The 16,340-nt window shown below is 39.1% G+C and overlaps 1 protein-coding gene across 1 annotated transcript in view; it reads right to left on the bottom strand.

The window, feature by feature from the left end:
• CNTNAP2 (contactin associated protein 2) overlaps positions 1–16,340 on the bottom strand; it is a gene marked incomplete at its 5' end in the record, with an annotated part of 206,777 nt that overhangs the window by 107,866 nt on the left and 82,571 nt on the right. The gene's annotated exons all lie outside the window — the stretch shown is intronic.

Below are 16,340 nucleotides of genomic sequence, written 5' to 3'. Positions count from 1 at the left end.
ATGTTTCTCCCTTTTTCCGGTCACTGGGGACTTCACCTGGGTGCCATGACATTTCAAATATGATGGAGACTGGCTTGGAAACTACATCAGCCAACTCTCTCAGGACCCTGGGATGCATCTTGTCAGGTCCCAGGTACTTATGTATGTTCAGGTTCCTCAGGTGGTCTTGAACCTGGGTTGGGTTTGATGGGAGACACTTTGTTCCCCCATCAGAACTTGATGTTTAGGGACTTGAGATATGTAGGAAGAGACATTACCCTATACAGATAAAATATTACTTCCCTGTGAAAAAGGAAGTACTATTAGAATTTACATTTTGCTGATATAACTGTAAAATTAGTTTTTAAATGAGTGATTTCAGATATTCTGTAACAGTATTAGTGATTTCTGTTCAGTGAAATTCTTGTTGCCTGGAGAAAATATTTTTAAAGACATTTTACCTTCAGTTGTAGGAAGTCTAGAAACATATACAGAAAGGAGAAGAGAAATTAACTTCTCAATGAAAGGTGAAGGAATGAAAACGTATAACTGAATGGCTTTGACCATTAAAGCTTTGGAAGAAATGATACCATACTATTTAGAAAAGATATAAATAGAAATTCAAGGGTGGGTTTTTTTGTGAAGATTAAAGAAACTAATTCACGGTGAATAGGATTTATTAAATTCCTCTGCAGATTCATCAGGAATACAAAACACTTCAGAATGTCTGAAGCTTCTTATGACCTTTTCAGTTAGTTTTTATATAATGTTTTAATTTTGAAATTTTCAAAGTATCCTGCAGGCCAAAAAACCAAATCCAAATGAAAAATAAAGAAAATAGCTTTGTCAAACACAAAAAAGAGCACCCTCTGAAGTGCTTATCCTTCTCATATTTTTGATCCTCATTTTATCCACCATTTAGTCTACAGCCTGAAGGCACTTGATTCAGTCTCTGCAGTGTGCAGTATCTACATCTGGTAGCTGCAAACTTACAGTGACATTTCTTTGGAAATGGACAGGGAATTAGATCTACTAAGAGACATTCTGATTCAGCAAGAGCTGCTGTTTCCTTATGCATATGTAAAACAGGACTGCACATAAATAGTTTTGCTGTATATTTAAAAGATGTGAGCTTTAATACATTATTGTCCTTCTTCCATGATACTTTCACATCTTCTTTCTAGTAAGATTTACAATTGCACCGGTAATTTTCACAACTGGACAAACAATAAATCTAAGTCCCAGCTTTCTGTTTACAGGAACCAAGCGTCTTTGGATTAATGGGAATTACATACATTAAAATCCTTCTTTCATAATTTCGTTGTATGACTGTTCAAATATATTTTCATATATCTGGCTGCCTCTCTGCATAGCTAGCTGTTTTCTTGTTCCTTCATTGCCTGTGTTGGATTAGACTCTCTCCACTATAATAAGCTTCTCCTATTGTCTCCATGCTGAGCCCTTGAAATTCATTATCCTCATCTGTGGTTTTAATCTTAGATGTTCAATATATACCAGTTGACTCAAAAGTACCGTAGTACATTGCAGCATAGTCCTGGGAAATTCTGGGACTTTCATAGCTTGGGATTCCCAGAGTACTGGGAAATACTGGGGAGAGGGGATGGCAGAAAAGAATTGTGGAAAAGGTGAGTGAAGAGAAGGCAGATGGAAGCTGGAATTTAGGAATGATAGTAACTACTGGTGTACCCCTGGGATGAATCTTGGCTCCAATCCTCTTCAAATCTTCATTAATGATCTAGATGATGACAGCGCAGAGTGTACCCTCAGTAGGTTCACAGATGTCACAAAACGGATGTCGATGCTGACATCCAGAGGGACCTCGATAGATTGGAGAAATGGACTGACAGGAACCTCACGAAGTTCAGAAAGGGGAAATGCGAAGTCCTGCACCTGGTGAGGAAAACCCTGATGCACCAGTAAATGCTGGGGATCACACAGCTGGAAAGCAGCTTTGCAGAAAAGGGTCTGGGGGTCCTAGTGGAGACCAAGTGCAACATGAACCAGAAATGTGCCCTGGTGGCAAAGAATGCAAATGGTATCCTGGGCTGCATTAGTAAAATTGTTGCCAGAAGGTTGAAGTAAATTATCCTTCTGCTCTACTCAGCACTGGTGAGGCTACACCAGTTCTCTCTCTGGGCTCCCCAGTATAGGAGACGCATGGAGAGAGTCCAGTGAAGGGCCATGAAGATGATTAAGGGACCAGAGCACCTCACATATGAGAAAAGGCTGAGAGAGCTGGGACTGTTCAGCCTGGAGAAGAGAAGGCTCAGGAGGCAGTCCATCAATGTATATAAATACCTGAAGGGAGTGTATAAGGAAGATGGACCCAGGCTTTTTTCAGTGGTGCCCAGTGACACCATCAGAGGCAATGGGCACAAATGGAAACACAGGAGGTTCCCTCTAAACATCAGGAAACACTTTTTCAATATGAGCATGACAGCTTTCTGTGGGCATCTAGTTGAAGCCCACCATAATTTTTTTCATCAGTGTGCTGGTTTTGATTGGGATAGAGTTCACTCTATTCATAGAAGCTGGTATGGGCCTATGTTTTGGATTTGTGCTGAAAACAATGTTGATAATACAGCAATGTTTTCATTATTGCTGAGCAGTGCTTACACAAAGTCAAGGCCTTTTCTGCTTGTCACCCCATGTCACCAGCGAGGAGGCTGGGGGTGCACAAGAAGTTGGGAGGTGACACAGCTAGGGCAGCTGACCCCAACTGACCAAAGGGATATTCGACACCATATGACATCATGCTCAGCATATAAAGCTGGGGAAAGAAGAAGGAAGGGAGACATTTAGAGTTATGGTGTTTATCTTTGCAAGTAACCATGCATGCTGGAGCCCTGCTTTCCTGGAGATGGCTGAGCACCTGCCTGCCCATGGGAAGTAGTGAATGAATTCTTTGTTTTGCTTTGCTTGTGTGCGCAGCTTTTGCTTTACCTACTAAACCGTCTTTATGTCAACCCACAAGTTTTCTCACTTTTCTGATTCTCTCCCCCATCCCACTGTGAGAAGAGTGAGCAAGGGCCTATATAGTGCTTAGTTGCCAGCTGGGGTTAAACCACAACAATCAACTTCAGTGTAAAAAAAAGATGATGGACTGTAGGGCTATTAGTTTGCTGACAATAACCTGTTTGTTGTCTCTGTTTCCCTTGCTTAACCTCTAATGCTGAATACGTGACTCTCTAGATGGAATCAGAATGTAACAGTGAGCTGGTTTGCTGAAGCTCATGCTAGATAAGAGTACAGTGACAGTAGCAGGTAGATGGAAGAAATTAAAAAGTATATTAATTAACCAGCAGTGTATCACTCACAGTAAATGTGTTTTTCTGGAGCCTGGCACCAGGATGGCTTTTATCTGTATTCATATGGCTAGGGGATTCTAAATAGTGTCTACTAAATAAGATTTTGCTGGTTTCATCTATATTTCTGGCAGCTAAAGGTGTACATTATTGCTGTTTCCTGCATAATTCAGTTCAAAAAAGTAAATCACAAAGTCCTACATTTTCAATTTTTCTCCAGTGGATGATTAGTCCTCTTGGATTGCCTTGAGAAAGTAAAAAAAATTACAGTTTGTTACAAGTAAATATATAAAGAAATAAACAATTACAGATCATTATTCTGCTAGTCTGTTGGCTAGTCTGCAGAATCAGGCTTAATTTTGTTGTGCACATGCCACTTGCACCAATATCCATCGCTATCTACACGTTCTGAAACATTTGCAAGTGTATTTCAGTGCTTCCTTATTGCTGTTTTACAGGAGTGCAGCTAGCAACACTACTTTTTCACCACTTTCTGGTTTTCAGTATTTAAGGGAGTAATAGACGGGCATACTACTGTCTGAAGTAATTTCCTCAAGTGCACATTCACAGCTGCACTGTTTCAACAATACTAGTATTAAAAGTGGGCTATTCACTACTGTAGTCTGCTCTCAAAAGGTTAAGAAGTTGCATATAGAAAAAGGCATATCTGTCAGATGAGGCACTTATTGGTTACAGTTTGTTTCTAGTAGAGGGTGATTATGTGAGTGAGCCACTGTGTTTCCATGCACATGCGAGATTAGATTACTCCTTTGGAGCAGAAGCTGGAGCAGAGAACGGTGCAATCCTTTCCTGAGTTTTCCCTAGAGAGGTCCAACCTGCTGTCTGACTGCAGCTGAGGGGGAACTTTTAACTGCTGGAAACCTGTCTCGACCTTTTCCAAAGCACACAGGCTACCTGCAAATGGCTAAATGCTCTCCAGGTGCAAGGTAGTAAAAAAAAAAAGATCCTGGCTTCTCTCACCTTGTGGACAGACACCAATTCTCTTTTTCTACTGGCAGGCAATGACTTACACATGTAATTTGCAGTATTTTGGAAAGGAGTATCTATAGTGGAGCTCAATATGAAGGGAAATCAGAACTGAATACAGGAATACAGCACCTTCCTCATCATGAGTAAGCATCTGTGTGAGGACAAAGATAAGGAGGGATTTGATTTTGGAAATAACTAACAATCAGTTATTTTTATTTCACTTTAAAATAAATTTGACTATCAACCAACAGTCAAACAGAAATACCAGTCTTCCTACACAGTAGATTAGATTGCTTTGGGGGGTAAGAAATATTGCATTTAAATGGAAGTACCAAATTTTCTTATGAAAGATCATGCAAAGGCTAAATATGCACTAGGAAGAAAATTATTTATTATCATTATTTATTAATTACTTTAGTTATGCTCATTGCACTCCAGCTGTCTTGTAGATAAGCACTTGGAAACAACTTTCATATTTTTATGGTTATATTTTAGTTAATCTAGCAATTTTCAGCCATGGACATCAAGAATGAGAAATAACATTATCAGCCCTGCATAAACAGGAAACCAAAGCAAAGATATGTGAAAGGACTTGTTTAAGGTCAAACATCAGATAGCTAGAGCAAGGTTTAAAAAATACCTACTTGCTTTATTTCTAAAGCAATAAATAGAATTTCAGATAGATGATGTTACCTCCCACCCAGTCAGCCCTCTTACAATAACTACTTAGCTGCTTGGAAGGAAGGAAACAAGGAATGGTGACTCATTTGAAGGTCTTGTTGATTAATCTCATGAGAGTTACTAAAACCTAAAAAAATACAGCAGCAGTACCTTCTGGTCTCTTTTGTGAGAGGTGATTCACACAAAGGGAACTATAGTCAGTGCACTGAGTGGAAAGGAGAGGAGGTGTGTCTTTCCTGTCTGTAGTGGGTTATAATATACTTCATTATATCCTTTTAACTGCAACGTTTTACCATGAAACTGAATTGGTCCCATGCAACAGAAGACACCACAACAAGGGGGAAGCCCAGCCATCAAAACAGAGCTCTCCCATGCAGCATATAAAGGGGTTTGTATAACTGGTAGTTATTTTCTGTTGGTAAAATAAAAGTGGATGTTAACATTCATGGAATAAGATTATGTCTGAGCATGGTAAAGTATCAGAGGGATTTTTGAGAGGAGAAGGCGGCTTCTTTTCCTATCAAAAATTGCTTTGAAGATGACACAGTTTCAAAAATGCTGAGCAATGGGTCTGGGTGCTTATAAGCAGAGACAAAGGATACCAAAGCCCCTCTTGAATATGCCATGGTTGAATGTCATAAAAATCAGCCAAAATTGTAAACAGTGCATCATATTAAAAGTACCAAGAGCACCTGGTGCAGCGCTGAAAAACAGAGATCAAGACTGTCACTCTTCTGTGGTGTGATATTGAGAAAGAACACACTGCCCATGTGCTTTTCTTCATCTTCTGTGGTGTTTTTCTTATTTTGCAATTTTTGTATTAGCTATAGGTTCTGCAGTAGACTGTTGTTAAGACTTGTAAATGTATTTATATACGTGGGTTGTAGCTACCAAAAACCTTTTAAATCTGACCAGGTGCTCATGATGATATGAACCTATTGATTTTTCTGCCTGGCCATGTAAGTTTTTGTCATTTGTAGTGTCTGTTTTATAAGCAATTTTTCATGGCTGCTATTTATTTCTCTGTGGCTGTCCAGGAGTCACCATCAGGGTAAGGGCCCTGTTGCACTATGCACTCAAAGGCCATCCAAAAAGATGACTCAAGTTTACTTTTACTGTAATAACTCTGTATGTGAAAAGGGGGTGTGTGAGGGGGCAGGGTAGACGGACCTGGCTAAATGTGGCTCCCTTTTATCGAAAGCTTAAGACAAAGATTTTTATCTCTCAGAACTGTACTTGTAATTATTCATGGTTGCCAACACCCAGGGTAGACCCCCAAAAATGGAAGAACATGTATTTGGTGTTTACTTTTTTATTCTGCAGCAGGAAAAAAATATCTACCAAAGAACCAAAGCAGGAGTATCATGGAGAGGTATAGGAGGGTGGGAGACAGAATTGACATGTTGGAGGTAAAAATATGTGCTCTGGCTTCGTGATGATTAGAGGTAGAAAACTCTTGTAACACACTGGCAGAGGATAAAGAGCACAACCATGCAGTATATGCCCAGTTTTTACTGGTATGTGAGTGAGCAACCTGCCTGGCTTAGTCACCTTTTTGTAACTGCTTTACTTCACTGTATGCCTGAGTCTCACGAGATGTAAAGTCAACAGGAGACCCATTCTTATTTCCTGCTGTAGCAGTGGAAAATATAAAAGGGTGAGTAAAAGGCTTTATGACTGTATAAAAAGTTTGTTGTTAAGAATTCATACTAATAGACCGCTGTCTGCAGTGCATGAGCAGAGAAAAAATGTGCTACAGTGATCCAAGCTCTATTTTAAAAACAAAGCAAGATATTTAGATCAAGAGGATATTAAAAAGCCTAAATTTTTTAAGCTGGTTTAACGGCAGTCTTGTGATAGTAACTGCCTTCATGCTCTTCTTAAAAAATAGATTCACTCTTTTATTAGCTTTTCAGCAAAATTTTACATGAATTTTTTTTCTTTTCTTTTAAATTATACATGTATGCAAGGTTTCTGAATGAAAAGTCAGGAGAAGAAATATTCCTTTTCCCTGTCCTCAGAACAACTGTAGCAAGGCAAGGTAGAGAGATAGAGACTGAATCGAGAGTGACTTAAAAATTAATTCATTTTCATCATGATTTAAATTGATATTTTTTTAAGCTAGCATATAACCATGATTAAATGCCGCAAAGTGTTAGGAAAATCTGTGGCTAAAAGTTTATATGAACATTTGGCATCTACCACATTATAATGTTCTCACAAACAAAGAGAAAAAAATTATATTCACTTGAATATAATTTGTTGTTGACAAAACTTGAATTAATCATGTGCGTAAATATTTTAAGCATCATGGATCCAACTGTATTATTATTAAAAATACCTCCTCTTTCGTTATATGTTATCATTTATTCACAGAAAATCTTTTTCTACTTTAAAACTGAATTGCTTTGGTGAAAACAATAAAGAATAATTTTCAATACGCTAACTAAGCAATTGCCAACATTTTATCTAAAAAGTCCAACTTAAAGAAAAAAACGTATTTTACAGAGTAACAAGACCCTGTTTAAACACTCAGAAGAAAGATTCTCAAAAGCATCTAAATGAATTAGGACCACAAGACCCATTGGATTCAAGCCATATCGCCTGAGGAAACAATGCAGCTTGGTTGGACCGTTTCAGATTTCCTCACTCATGGCGTTTCAATGTATAGGGTGATGTTGATGATTAAGATTAAAGGTGAGGATTAAAGAGCAGAGTGGTATGGGTGACAGTATAGTGGGTGTCTGCTATGGGCCACCTAACCAGGAAGAACAAGTGGATGGGAACTTCTAGAGACAGCTGGAAGTAACCTCATGTTCACAGGCCCTGGTCCTCATGTGGATCTTCCACAACCGTAATATCTGTTGGAGGGACGACACAGCAGAGCATAAGCAAGATTCCTGAAGAGCATCAATGGCAACTTCCTGATGTAAGTGAAAGAGAAGGCAATAAAAAGAGATGCTCTGCTGGACCTTACACTCACAAAAAAAAAAAGGGTCTTGCTGGGGATGTGAAGGTTGAAGACAGCACCAGCTGGAGTGATCATGAGATGGTAGAGTTCAGGATCCTGAGAGGAGACAGCAGGGCAAAAAGAAGATAGAGAAGATAGTCTTCGGTAAGTACCTAAGTCCCTAAAAAGACAACTGCGGAAAACATGGGCCCACTGCTGAATGAAGCAGAGACCCTAGTGACACAGGGCATGGGAAAGGCTGAGATAATGAACACCTTCTTTGCCTTAGTCTTTATTGGCAAGACCAGCCTTCAGGAGTCCCAGGCCCCAGAGATCAGGGAGAAAGTCTGGAGCAGGGGAGTTGGACCAGATGACCTCCAGAGGCCTTCAAACTCAGCCATATTGTGGCTGTGTGATTCTGTGATTGCAGAGACTGTGTGGGCTATTAACTTACTGCAAGAGCAGTTGAGATTAATTTTAGTCCCATGTGCAGGATGTTATCAAAATCACACACTTGTCCTTTGCTGAGATGAGCCTTTTTAAATACTCTTTTTTTGGGGGAAAAAAAAAAAAAAAATTGCACCTCAGGTGGGTCTCCTAGCCACTAGGTCTATCCCTTCATTCGCTCCATGGCTCATTAAGAATGCCATTATTCCTGCAAAGTGGTGAAGAAAAGATTGAGAAATTCAAAGACATTGTTTCCTCATAATTCAGTGATCAGTGCACCCACAGACGCAGTGGAAGGCAGATATGTGAAACTCATGTGGGTAGAGAAAAGGAATGCACTGGGAACATCTGGCAAGTCTGGCCATGTAAGGTAGGCAGAGTAGTGCCTACTGCACTGAAACCAGAGCTCTTCATGTGCTACTCAAGTGTTACACAAATGCAGGCACATCTGGGCATGCCAGAGGATATACCTTGAGGAAATTCCTTTGGAAAACATAGGCTGATACAGGCTTGATGCACTTCCTGCTAGGCAGCAGCTGAATAGGTATGCTGAGTATCAAAATTTTGTACTGAGATGCTTAAGCCTGCTGGTGGAATTAGCCTCTGACACATTGTCTTCAGGAAGAGACATCCCATCATGAAGTAAACCAAATTCAGTTGTTACTATTGAGAAGAGAGGAAGCTTGTCCTCCTAGTTTGTTTTGGAACATGTTGCTATTTACCCTGTGAAAACAGAAAACTCAGTGACAAATTTGGGCTGGAGAAGTCAACTGAGCTCAAAGCGGCACCCTGCTACTACTTACCACATGAACTAATGCAAGAAGTCACACAGTCAATTCCAAGAGTAGCAGAGTGAGAAAGTCTTTATATATCAGCTTGTTGACTTCAGTTCTATATGTGAATTTTTATTTCAAATTACAGGAAATTACAAAGAACATGCAAACTAATGGAGTTACCATAGTTTTATGACTTATTGCCCAGATTTTACCTTGGAGTTGAGCAAGGTAAAAGTGCACATAAAACCAGTAAGTGAAGCAGACATCACTTTCTAATGTGTGGCAGAACACAAAGAATATGAAAGCATATAAAGGATTTAACAAAGTTAATGTAATGGATATGCTGCTTTGATTAAAAAGCTCTCTGATTTTTGGAAGAAGAGAATTGTTACAGATCCAGCATATTTGATTTTCTTCCAAAAAGAGCAGAGATGGAAAATAGAGTTGCACAGATTGTTGATGAGATAGGTGAAGTGTGGGTCACCAGAAAATTAAAGAATGTCTAATTTGTTTTGGGTCAAGTCGTATTTAGTATTATAATGAATACCTTTGCACAAGAAGTCAGCATATGTCTAAATTTCTTTTGCCAGTAAGACAATGTTGGGAAAGTCAGAAAATAATATATAATAAATAGGATCCCAGTGTGATCGGCCAAAAATTCCTAGGATGCGGTGGGCAGAGTATGCCATTGTACAAGGCACTAGTAAACCATTATCAGAATTAATGTGGATAGTTCTAATTACCTGTGTTTAAGAAAGAAGAATTCAAGGTGAATTGAGTAGGGAGAACCTTATTAGCCTAACAAGAGAAAGGAAAAAGAAAAACTATCTTATGAGAAGAGATGATGTGACTTTGTCTTGCTTAACATAGCAATTAAAAGCTGAGAGAAGATATGATTGCTCCATAAATACACAAGGGGAGAGTAAATTCTAGAAAGGCAAAATAATTAGTTCAGCCAAAGAACAATACTGAAACAAGAATGAATGGCTATAAGCAAAAGATGCAAATAAAACTGTTAGGAATTATAAGACTTCTAAACAACAAAGGTGTGAAAGTCTGAAACAGTTGTCCAGCTGGCAAAAATTCAAACTGTTTTCAATAGAGAGTTGGACAAATTTATGGAGCTAGACATGGGTTATGCAACCTGGTTGTCTGTGACAGCAAGGATCTGAATTCAAGGACCCAGAAGGTCTGTTCCTGTCATGTGCCTAAGACATCTGGTAATTTTGCACAGTATAGTAAAAATTCACTTTCTGCAGGAAAAATATCAGCATACATGAAGACGGTAACAAAGCATATGCAGTTTCAGCATGTAACAGAAGGTAGATAGGAAATGAGGGTGAAGACCTGAGATAAGCTAGTGGGTGACAGAGCTAGCAAATAGTTTGCCCTGTGTTGCATGTGTTTACTGCAATACAAATCAAAGTTAGGGAGAACTATGCTTTTTGAATGCCAACCAGTTCCCACCTTGAACTTTATGTGAGCTGTAACTGATTTATAAGACACTGCACATAAAGTGACTATGAAAGTGGCATTTATCGCAATGAGAAAAGCATCCCAGCACCCTTGAAAGTAGAGGGGTAATGCTGAAGGGATGCTGTATGGCACTGTGCGCAGTGCAGGATCACGAATGCCATACTGATATTAGGGCAGACCACAGTAGATTAACCTGTACGTAGCAACCTGTACCCTGTCAGAGTCCAAGCTAGTTACAGAAGAGCTACTGATGGCTCCCACATTCCAGCCTGGGCACCTATCCCCTTTTGCTAATTAGGTGGAAGACACAGGTGGAACTGGCCTTCTCAGGTGGACCATAAATTGCCCTGTTTGAATATCAGACTTTTCTGCATCACCTACCTCATCTGAAAAGGAATCTTATCTTCAAAATAATGGCACTTGCAGTTCTTCAGACTAAGGGTTTGATGTTTTTTTTTTTTGTTTGTAACTTTCATATTGTCCTGGAATAAGATGAGTTTGCAAATACTGCTGTAAAAACATTTGGGTCAAAAATTTCCCTGAAGAAATTTAATGTTTTTCCATTTAATTTGATAACTTCTTACTGGCCCCTGGGATGAAGAGATTCCTCAGTGTCCTATGCATTCTTTGACGTGTGGCTAATGCAACATGTCCTCCTAGGGGACTGTTTTTCAAAAAAGTGACCTTCTGCTAAGAAAGCAAAATAACAGCTCAATTAAAAGAAACCACAAAAGTCACATCGCTTTCCCCACCCAGCTAGAAAGATAAAGCAGTGGAAAATGTAAGCTTCATTTACATTAACATATGGGAATTTAAAGAATATAATGTGGAAAACTCATTGATACGGTAGAATTCCATTTTAGGATGCCTCTGTAGAAAGAAGTGATGAAGTTACTAAAAATTGTAAGGAAATATATTAATCAGTCATGAGTTAGAGCATTCATTCTGGAGGAATGAATGCTGTCTAGGCAGAAGCAAACAGCAATGAGAATCGTGGTCCCTGGTCTGTCATTGCTTCTTGTCTGATTTTGGAGCACTTATGTCTCAGCTAAGTAGCCTAGAAACAGCTAAGCACAAGAAGCAATGTAGTACTTTTCTCTTGAAGTGCAAATGTTAGGTTTTAGAGTGCTGTCTGTATCCCCTGCCCACAGAGCAAGTCGACCCATCCTGAAGCCATTCCACTGCTCTCATTAGCAAGCTAATCCATATAATCCCTTTCACAGCAGCCAAGCTCACTGATCGCTCCTTGGGGAGACTTTTAGGGCAGCTAGCATTGCAGGGGTTATCAGCCAAGTGACATCTCCAAATGTAGAGGTTGTAAATATTTCTAGCTTTCTACAATGAATTAATAAGAAAGCTCCTTCCTCTCTTACATGTTCATGCCGGGATCAAACACAAGCTGACCTTTATCTCTCTAAGCCTCATCTTTTTTTCTGTTGCAAATCTGACTTGTTGTTTACTTACTTCAGAATAACAATGGCACACAGTTCATTAGTGCCCGTAAATTGCTTGGAGGTGCTGGGATGAGAGGAGCTACAGAAGTGCACAGAATATCTTTGCCATTAGAATAATATGACAGCGTCATTGAGAGAGTTTTTAGGAAACAGTTTAATTCATCACTGGCTTTCTGGAGCAACAGTCCTGGGAATCTGATACAAAACAGTGATGGTAGATGCTTCTTCCCAGATTCTCGGGAATATGTCCCAGAATTTGCTTTCAGGAGTACATCTCTTCCAAAACCTGGGATTCCTCTTGACCAGATAATTCAAATTTGGACTATTTGACAAACACCTCACAGGTATGAAGTAGTTGGATTTTCATAGTCATAGCTCACTGAAGTCTTCAACCCACATCTCATAAAAGTACAAAACCATGCTCTTGCTCATTTGACCCTAGTCTGATATGTTCATATTCAGCCAGATTTTAGGTAGCCCCTTGCTTTCTGCAGAGTTTCAAGTTAGGATCCTGAAGGCCTATTTCTCTCTACCTCAATGGCTCTAGCTGGGCTCCATTATGCAAAGGTACAATTTCCAGGGAGGAGAGACTGTAAGGAAGAACTGAATAGGGAGGGGAGCTGAGAGTCTTCCAGAATTCAAAATAAAATTGTTGGCATGTATTATTTGGCAACATTCAGTCCTGAGGTACTGAAAAAAAAAGAACATTAGGATTGCTTATGAAGATCTGCAGGATCCATGTTGCTGTTAGCTGATATTTCATCTCTGTTTCATGCATGCTAGGTCTGCTCCCAACCTCTGAACCATGGGGACAGAGGTAAAGGCAAAGGACGAATTAGGTCAATGGCCGGTTATACTGGTTAGCAGTACTAGGGGGGGGTGTCTCTTAAGGCAGATACGTGTATCTGATGGGCCACACAGCTTATTTCAGTTCATACGAGTACTGGATACTATAGCCAACCCCTTCTCACCTCTCAGAACAAGTACTGGCTCTATTGCACATACACAGTACAGTTACATGGAGAGTGGACACTAAATTTCATAGGTGCTTTCAGGTACACACTGGCAGAGCAGATGAAGGGCTCTGAGAAAGATGCCAAACAGCTCCTTGAAATTATATTCAAACTTTTTGGTGGATTGCTTTTATGAAAGTGTTGTCATTTAACCCCAGTTGGCAACCAAGCATCATATAGCCACTTGCTCACCCTCCCCTGCCCCTAGTGGGATGGGGGAGAGAATCTGAAGTGCAAAAGTAAGAAAACTCTTGGGTTGAGATAAGAACAATTTAATATTTGAAATATAATTATGATAATACTAATAATAATAACGGGAAAACAACAAGAGAGAGAGAGGAACAAAACCCAGGAAAAACAAGTGATGCAGTTGCTCACCACCACAACTGATGCCCAGCCAGTCTCCAAGCAGGAATTGCTGCCCCCAGACAACTCCCCCCAGTTTATATACTGAGCATGATGTCATATGGGAATACCCCTTTGGGTAGATAGCAGGTTACATACCTCTGGGTCCTGAAAGGTAGGTCAAGGTTAAAGAAAGGGGGTAGTATAAATGAAGAAATGGTGTTCTCAATGGTCTTTTTATAGGAAGACTAGATTTTAGGTTAAACCCTCCCAAAACTCTATAGGAAAGCTCTAAAAGAGAAAACATCATTTTTTTCTCTCTCTCTCGGAAACATTTTTAATTTTAGAAATGTCTGGAAGTTTTGACCAGAGACATATGGTTTCTGGAAACACTGCATTACAGAAAAATTTATACCTTTTCCAACTACCTCCTTTCTAAGCAATCCTAGTCATTGCCAGCTGACCAGCCAGCGATAAAAATAATGGGGTTCTGTAGATTTACTGATGTATGTAAAAGCTGAGGCTTCAGGTAATTCTACATCTCTGCCAACTGCTCCATGAATGGTGACAAGTACAAGCCTGCCAGAGGAGTTGCTTTATAAATGGAATAACCAAAGACTTCAGCCACATTCATAGTAACATTTTATCACTGTTTTTTTCATGACAGTCCTCCTTGTCAGCTGTTCGGGAATGTTATTTCTTAAATCAGAGAAACACATTCTTCCCTTCCTTCCTGTACTCCCCTTCTCAGATGGCAGTCTTGGGCTTTGCTCAAAACACATGAAATTACTCTTCAAGATATACTGCAAGATTCTACCTCCTTTTCTTGTAAGTCTAGGGAGTTAGAAAATAATTTGTGCAGTTATTAGACCTTAAGAAGCTCCAAGACAACACACCAATAAAATAATTTAATGAGCATTCCAAGTGACAGCTCTTGTGCTCAGAAAAAAACACACAATAGCAAACTTCTTTCCAAAGACTTGAAGCTAAGAATATATAGACAGAATTAACTGTTTATCTAATGCATTCACCAAGTGCAGCACGCTGATTAAAATACTGGATATTGTAGACCCTCTCAGTTCCTAGTCTGTAGAGCTAAGTTTATGCTTCACTAACCACGTATTACAGATATTTCACACATAAGGGAAGAAGTAAAAAGAATTTGCAGTGTCTGCTGGCAGGACATTGATTTCAACATTTTCTTTTTGGAACTGTAAAAAGTAAAGAAATCAAGGAAAGGTTTTGTAGGAAGTCATTCTCCTTCAGTGAGAATTTTACCTGTATGAGAAGGCAATGAACAGACAAAAGCAACACACCCACTCTCTGAAGTGCAGCAGCTTGCAGTAAATATGGGATGATGGCCATTACCAAAAACCTTTAATACAAAATAGCTGTTCTACTAGAGAATTTGAAAGGTTAGCAGAAAGCAGCTTGCCAAAGCAAATCTTCTTCAGGGTTTAGGGGTAATTCTGTAATTACCTTATTGACTTAACTTTATATTTCCTTTTAAGAAACAAACTCACATCTTAATTTTATGGGACTTCTGTAAAGGGGAGCAGCAGGGTCTATTGTAAATAATGTAAGGAACTTCTGAAATCCTGAAAGTAGTTTTAATTTGAATGAATTCCAACAAAACCTAAGTGCAGACTAGAATGAAATAAACAAACATGATAACTGTATAAAACAAACATTAATTAAATAAATATGTAATTCAGAAGAGAGAATGAGTTTCTCTTTGTTACTAAACCCACAGTATTCAGCTCTTTTTGAGATATGACCAGTAGACCATTCAAGTCACAGAAAGGCCTATTTTCTGGGTCTCTGAAAATTTCAAGCAATAGCTTCCAGGAAAGAAAGGGTAGAGTGAATGCAATCATATCAAATGAACTGCTTTGTCCTTTTTAGCAAATACAGCCAGCATAATTTTAATCAACAGTTCTTTACAGCTTTAAACAGCAATAGTACATTTGACTTTATAGACTGTTTTTGCAGATGATATTTCGATTTCTACCATTGAGAATTTGCAACCTAAGGTTTAGATGCAGGGACATGAGGCAGAAGTTGGATTTATACATATCCCAAATCGCAGCAAAGTCAGTGGATCTCAAGCATAGGCTTAAAATCAAATTCCTATTTAATGATGATTCTGGGTACACTGCCACATGCTTTCTTGAACTGCTGCATCTATTCAGTGAGCCACTGCAGCATGGCTGTAATTTAAAGTGTGTTGAGTTCAAAAGAATTATAGTTACTGCCAAGTCACCTTTATTCACTGTTATTGTCACCTTCTAGCTAAGTGAACAGCATGGCTGGTCTGATTACTACAGCAGCTGAGAACACCTTCCATGCATTAGAAGAGCAAGGAGCTCTGGAGATGCCTGCCTTAGTAAGTACTACTTAAATTCAAAGTGAAATTAGAAATAGTTGCCACTTTAGTATTAAAGGGCTGTGCCCCTTTTAAATACAAATAAGACTATGCCCTGTGACTCAATATGAGCTATTTTGATTTGCACCAGTTGCAGATTACAGAAAATTGGGATTAAGCAACATCAACTAAATTCCCTGTAGAAAGAGGGAAAGAAGTTGTCACCCACTTGGAACTTGGCACTTTAGTCTTACCCAAAGGCGAAATTTAGTTACATTTTAAAGGGGCCTCCTGGTGGTTTCTAAATTTCCACATTCTAATTCGTGTGTTTAGACTTTGTGAACTGTCGAAAATTGCTTTTTGTTTCAAAATACATGTGCACATGTAAATCGCACTGAATCTGCATGAAAATAGATTGTTTGGGGTATGGAAACAATTTCTTCTCTTTCAACATTAGTGACTTTTGATGCTTTTGTGATCAATATTTAGAGTCCATGGAGTCCATGAGTAGCTCCTGTAGCAAATAGAAGCACAAATG

Source organism: Egretta garzetta, unplaced genomic scaffold (genome assembly GCF_000687185.1).
Source record: "Egretta garzetta isolate BGI_Z169 unplaced genomic scaffold, ASM68718v1 scaffold610, whole genome shotgun sequence".
Taxonomy (NCBI): domain Eukaryota; kingdom Metazoa; phylum Chordata; class Aves; order Pelecaniformes; family Ardeidae; genus Egretta; species Egretta garzetta.
Note: the sequence above shows the minus strand (reverse complement) of the source record. Positions and strands in the feature narration are given on the sequence as shown.